The following is a 7,500-nucleotide window of genomic DNA, read 5'->3' on the forward strand; positions in this document are numbered from 1 at the left end:
TGTAGGGTTTCAGAAAATATCTCCGTGAATCATTAAGAAAAGTCTCAGAGTGAATTATTTATTTCATAAAGATTACTTAAAGTTACATCATGTCTTTACCAGACAGAAAAATCTCATTTACAGTCAGTGGAAACTGAAATTCAGCTAAATGAAAATATACAAGACTAGAAATCAGCATGTCACACACACACACACACACACACACACACACACACACACACACACACACACACACACACACACACACACACACACACAGTACACACTGTACACAGTACACAAACACACACACACAGTACACAAACACTGTACACAGTACACACACACACACACACACTGTACACAAACACAAACACACACACAGTACACAAACACTGTACACAGTACACACACACACACACAGTACACAAACACTGTACACAGTACACACACACACACACACAGTACACAAACACACACACACACACACACACAGTACACAAACACACACACACACACACACACACAGTACACACACAAACACAGTACACAAACACACACACACTGTACACAAACACAAACACACACACAGTACACAAACACTGTACACAGTACACACACACACACACAGTACACAAACACTGTACACAGTACACACACACACACACACACAACACACACACACACACAGTACACAAACACACACACACACACACACACACACAGTACACACACACACACACACACACACACACACACACACACACAGTACACAAACACTGTACACAGTACACACACACACACACACTGTACACAAACACAAACACAGTACACAAACACTGTACACAGTACACACACACACACACAGTACACAAACACTGTACACAGTACACACACACACACACACACTGTACACAAACACTGTACACACACACACACACACAGTACACAAACACTGTACACAGTACACACACACACACACTGTACACAAACACAAACACACACACAGTACACAAACACTGTACACACACACACAGTACACAAACACACTGTACACAAACACACACACACACAGTACACAAACACTGTACACAGTACACAAACACACACACACAGTACACAAACACTGTACACAGTACACAAACACACACACAGTACACAAACACACACACACACACAGTACACAAACACACACACACACACAGTACACAAACACTGTACACAGTACACAAACACACACATACTGTACACAAACACAAACACACAGTACACAAACACTGTACACACACACACAGTACACAAACACACTGTACACAAACACACACACACACAGTACACAAACACTGTACACAGTACACAAACACACACACACACACACACACAGTACACAAACACTGTACACAGTACACAAACACACACACACAGTACACAAACACACACACACACAGTACACAAACACTGTACACAGTACACAAACACACACACACAGTACACAAACACACACACACAGTACACAAACACACACACACACACAGTACACAAACACACACACAGTACACAAACACACACAGTACACACACACACAGTACACAAACACTGTACACAGTACACAAACACACACACACAGTACACAAACACACACACACACAGTACACAAACACACTGTACACAAACACACACACACACACACACACACACACACACACACACAGTACACAAACACACTGTACACAAACACAGTACACAAACACTGTACACAGTACACAAACACACACACACAGTACACAAACACACACACACACAGTACACAAACACTGTACACAGTACACAAACACACACACACACAGTACACAAACACACACACAGTACACAAACACTGTACACAGTACACAACACACACACACACACACAGTACACAAACACTGTACACAGTACACAAACACACACACACACACAGTACACAAACACACACACAGTACACAAACACTGTACACAGTACACAAACACACACACACAGTACACAAACACTGTACACAGTACACAAACACACACACACACACACAGTACACAAACACTGTACACAGTACACAAACACACACACACACACACAGTACACAAACACTGTACACAGTACACAAACACACACACACACACAGTACACACTGTACACAGTACACAAACACACAGTACACAAACACACACACACACACAGTACACACTGTACACAGTACACAAACACACAGTACACAAACACACACACACACACACACACAGTACACAAACACTGTACACAGTACACAAACACACACACAGTACACACTGTACACAGTACACAAACACACACAGTACACAAACACACACACACAGTACACAAACACACACACACAGTACACAAACACTGTACACAGTACACAAACACACACACAGTACACAAACACTGTACACAAACACACACACACAGTACAAACACTGTACACAGTACACAAACACACACACACACACACAGTACACAAACACTGTACACAGTACACAAACACACACACAGTACACAAACACACACACACACACAGTACACAAACACACAGTACACAAACACACAGTACACAAACACACACACACACACAGTACACACAGTACACAAACACACACACACAGTACACACACACACACACACACACGTACACAAACACACACACAGTACACAAACACACACACAGTACACAAACACACACACACACACACACACACACACAGTACACACACACACACACACACACACACAGTACACACACACACACACAGTACACAAACGCACATACACTGTACACAAACACACACACACACACACACACAGTACACAAACGCACATACACTGTACACAAACACACACACACACACACACACACACACACACACACTTTAAACTAGCATGATTGATACGCAGCGTGTGGTCCATTTAACAGTCTTTATAAGCGCTGCTCCACATAAACAAACACTTTGCTGTCAGAGTTCAGGTTTGGAGTGATTCATCTCCCTTGAGATTCCCGCTCGGGGCCTCAGACCGCCCGGACACCGCCGTCTGAATCAGCAATTACAAATCTTGCACCAACAAGGAGTCATCCGTCTCTTAGACTAATATCTCTGTCCAAGTGAGTTGAGCTCACAGCTAATCAGAGAACTGAGTTAGCAGAAACGGTATTTCTGCAAGTTCCTCTAATATTGAATTGCTTTAAAAGCTTCTCTAAATCAACATTACCGTAGCGCTGCTCGGATGTCCACACGTTCTTGCCAGACACACATTTCCCCGAAAGAAACCGCCGCGCTTGTACAGCAGCAAACAGTGTTCAAGTTTTAGGTAAGTGTAAATGAAATTAAATAGATGCATGAAAGAAAAGAACCAATCACAATTAAGATATTGCAATATTTGCATACTTGCATCTCATTAGTCCAATATATATATATATATATAGCTATGTCCTAAACATCAAATGTGGCGCAACGGTCAATGATGTCACATTACACTTACTGAGTGTAAATAGACACACAATTTAAACGCATTTCACTAGCAAACCCAAATGACAATAGTCGAATCATACTGTTCGTGTGTTAAACTTGCTATAGTTTACTTCCATGTTGTTTCACCTTCGCCAAATGTACATCAAGTACATCAGCATGTATATTGTGTACACGCATATTAAGTACCCGGATGATGCACTTTTTTAACCGTCAAAACGGAGTGTGGGTTGTTGGACACGTCATGCTCTCGACGCAAGCGGCTCGCCATACATAGCGGGAAGAGTGACGGTCCTACCCCATTTGACACCCTAGGCGAGTCCCTCCAGTCCAGTAAACACAGTACTAGCTTGGATCATGTAATGTTAGTGTTTTGATACACTTATTCTTAAAATGTCTTTACCTGCAATAGACAATCGTTCACACACACACACACACACACACACACACACACACACACTCACAGATAAAGATCCCCCATTTAGCCTGAACAGACTGTAGGAGCAAGTGCTGTTAGCGAGCACCTATGAAGGCCGGAACAGTACACAAGGGGGTGGGTGGCCAGCACCACACCCGACCGCCTTTGTCTCCCCAGTGGCGATGTTTTACACACTGCACCAGGTACTCATTTTAGGCTGTGTCGACCTAGGGGAGGCCCGGGACCGGTTCAGATAATCGTCACTGGTGTTGGCCATGAGCGAGAACCAAACTCAGGTCGCCAGGTTCACAGCGCAGCACTCACGCACGCACACTCAAACATACTCTCTCTCACAAACACACACACACACACACACACACACTCACGCACGCACACTCAAACATACTCTCTCTCACAAACACACACACACACACACACACTCACGCACGCACACTCAAACATACTCTCTCTCACAAACACACACACACACTCACAAAAACACATGTGCACAAACACACTCACGCACGCACTCAAACACACACACACACACACACACACACACACACACACACACACACACACACAGAGAGATACACACACACTCAAACACACACAGATACACACACACACACACAGTCTCACACACAGACACACACACACACACTGCAAAAACACATGTGCACAAACACACTCAAGCACGACTCAAACACACACAGATACACACGCACTCAAACACACACAGATACACACACACACACAGATACACACACACACTATAAGCGTAATATGTCAAGCTTACTGAGAGTGGCACCTGGTGGCCGATGTTGGAACCGCATGCTAATTGTTAGCTAGCAGGCAAAAAAACAAAACAAAAAAATATTACTCGTGTTTTTTTTTTTTTGGAAAAACAAATATTTTTTATATATTTTTTTATTTTATTTTTTACATAGAAAACATTTTTTTTTTTTAGAATTGTTTTTTTTTTTGACAATTTTATTTTCAGAAGAACATCAAGTCTCAGGAAGCCACTAAGACAAATAAAAAAAACCATTTGATTTGATTTTTCCGCAGTGTGGTTCTGGGCATCCGTACTAGATCGGCGTCGTCCGCTATCTGAGGTGGACTGTTGGGTTTTATGCTGTTGTGGTTGTTTGTTGGGAAACTCGAGTGCTGTAAATTCAGTCCAGCTGTAGAAATGAGACACAACACCACAGACCTGCAGCTCAACACCAATAAACGGCTAAAATAATGATGCGGCGGATTACTCGTTTACACACAAAGATTACGAGCCAAAGGCGGCTGTTTTATGTCCCAAAATAACAGTGTTAAGCTTAAAACAGCCTTTTAGAGCTTTAATATTACCTCGATATCACAAAAGCAGCTCTAGTGGTGCTTCCCTCATAATGCGAGCTGTACAAATGTAGGCTGGATGAGTCCAAACTAACTACCTCTCACGGGTCCCGATAGAATCAAAGCAGGACAGAATCGTTCATCATACCCGATTTGTGCACAAGTTCAGGGCACGACAACCTCACAAAGCCCAACTGGGACTCAAGGGACGTTTTCCACAAAAGCTGCGGTCACATTGATTAATCAGAGCTGATGTGAGAGAGAGTTTATACAGGTGAACCTCACAAAAACACGTCCTGGACACTGACGTCACTCACTGATCACATGCATGTAAATTCACTGATCTCAGAGCAGCTGCTTCAGGTCTCTTCAGATTTAATACAGGTGTCATTACTCAGTACTGCCCCCTACTGATCTCTCCGAACAATGAAAGGAATAGTTCGGCCACAAATTTAAATGAGGTAGAATAATAGATTTATTTAGTAATTAAATGATTTAATATGTCCAAAAAAAAAAATACTCTGAATCTTTGTACGGTGTGGCGCGTGCACACACACACACACACACACACACACACACACACTCACAATCACACACACACACACAATCACACACACACACACAATCACTTACACTCACACACACACACTCAATCACTTACACACACACACACACACACACACACACACACACAATCACTCTCTCAAACTCTCTCACACACACACACACAATCACTTACACTCACACAATCACTTACACTCACACACACACAATCACACACACTCACAATCACTTACACTCACACACACACAATCACACACACTCACAATCACTTACACTCACACACTCACAATCACACTCACACACACTCACAATCACTTACACTCACACACTCACAATCACACTCACACACACACACAATCACTTACACTCACACAATCACACACACACTCACAATCACTTACACTCACACACTCACAATCACACTCACACACACACAATCACACACACTCACAATCACTTACACTCACAATCACACTCACACACACACACACAATCACACACACACACAATCACTTACACTCACACACACACAATCACACAATCACTCTCTCACACACACTCTCACACTCTCACACACACACACACACACACAATCACTCTCTCACACACACACACACACACACACAATCACTCTCACACACACACACACTCTCACACACACACACAGATAAAGATGAAACACATGCGTGTATGAAACAGCCCCTTACACACACAGATTATCAAATGTCACGTGTTCACTCTCACATTGTAGTGATATTTTGACAGAACCGCTGATCCAGCACAACACAGATGAACCCGTCAGACTGACGACAGAATCAATCCACAACAAACACGTTTCAAAGAACTCACTAATAAACACTCACAGGTTTCGAAATCTGTAAAGCTTAAAACCTTCATTTTCCAATTCAATTAAATGAATTTATTCAAATAATCACCGTTTAATACTTCTTGAACAAACAGATAGTCCCGCCCCAAACTCATGCTATTGGTCGAGCTAATGCTGTTGTGTCGGGTTGGACCGGCCGCTCAAAACAAACGTACTAATGGCTTTCTTATATTTGACTAATTAAACTGGGAAACGATAAAACATTTCTCACAGATTGGAATGCAGAATTCCCACTACTTAGTAGGTCCTCGTGGTGGCGCGGTTACTCGCCTCAATCCGGGTGGTGGAGGACGAGTCTCAGTTGCCTCCGCTTCTGAGACGTCAATCCGTGCATCTGATCACGTGACTCGTTGTGCATGACACCGCGGAGACTCACAGCATGTGGAGGCTCATGCTACTCTCCACGATCCACACACAACTCACCACACGCCCCATTGAGAGAACCACTAATCACCACCACGAGGAGGTTACCCCATGTGACTCTACCCTCCCTAGCAACCGGGCAAATTTGGTTACCCCATGTGACTCCACCCTCCCTAGCAACCGGCCCAATATGGTTACCCCATGTGACTCTACCCTCCCTAGCAACCGGGCCAATTTGGTTACCCCATGTGACTTTTCCCTCCCTAGCAACCGGGCCAATTTTGTTACCTCATGTGACTCTTCCCTCCCTAGCAACCGGGCCAATTTGGTTACCCCATATGACTACCCTCCCTAGCAACCGGGCCAAATTGGTTACCCCATGTGACTCTTCCCTCCCTAGCAACCGGGCCAATTTGGTTAGCCCATG

The 7,500-nt window shown here is 43.5% G+C and overlaps 1 protein-coding gene across 1 annotated transcript in view; it reads right to left on the reverse strand.

Annotated features, from left to right (window-relative positions):
* Positions 1 to 7,500, reverse strand: part of LOC127638171 (transmembrane protein 117) — a 60,383-nt gene that overhangs the window by 48,222 nt on the left and 4,661 nt on the right. The gene's annotated exons all lie outside the window — the stretch shown is intronic.

The sequence above is a fragment of the Xyrauchen texanus genome, chromosome 46, assembly GCF_025860055.1.
Source record: "Xyrauchen texanus isolate HMW12.3.18 chromosome 46, RBS_HiC_50CHRs, whole genome shotgun sequence".
Lineage (NCBI taxonomy): Eukaryota > Metazoa > Chordata > Actinopteri > Cypriniformes > Catostomidae > Xyrauchen > Xyrauchen texanus.